The following is a 480-nucleotide window of genomic DNA, read 5'->3' on the forward strand; positions in this document are numbered from 1 at the left end:
CCCCCCCCCGCCCCCCTCCGCCACCGCAGAGCGGGCACGGAGCCGCGTGTGAGGGAGGAGGAGGAGGACGACGAGGAAGACGATGATGAAGGTGAGGAGGAGGAAGATGAGGAAGATGAGGAAGAATCGGAGGCGCGCTGCAGGTAAGCCGCCGCCCCCCCCCCGGGGGCCCGGGGGGGGGGGGGGGGGGGGGGGGGAAAACCGACGGTTTAACCCTTTCGCTGCCGGCGCGGCGGCCGGCGGCGCGGGGCGGGTTTTCCTTTTTATTTTATTTATTTATTTTTAAAGCGGCGCGGCGCTCGCCCTCCTCACCCCCCCCCCCCCCCCCCCCCCCCCCCCCCCCCCCACCCCCCGTCCCCCCGCCCTTCCCCCCCGGGGCCCTGCCCGGGGGGGGGGGGGAAGGAGGCCGGCGGGGCCCGAAGCCGGAGCGCAGCGCCCCGCGCGTCCCCCCCCTCCGCCCCCTTCCCCCCCCCACCCCCC

The sequence above is a fragment of the Oxyura jamaicensis genome, chromosome 1 (assembly GCF_011077185.1).
Source record: "Oxyura jamaicensis isolate SHBP4307 breed ruddy duck chromosome 1, BPBGC_Ojam_1.0, whole genome shotgun sequence".
Classification (NCBI taxonomy): Eukaryota; Metazoa; Chordata; class Aves; order Anseriformes; family Anatidae; genus Oxyura; species Oxyura jamaicensis.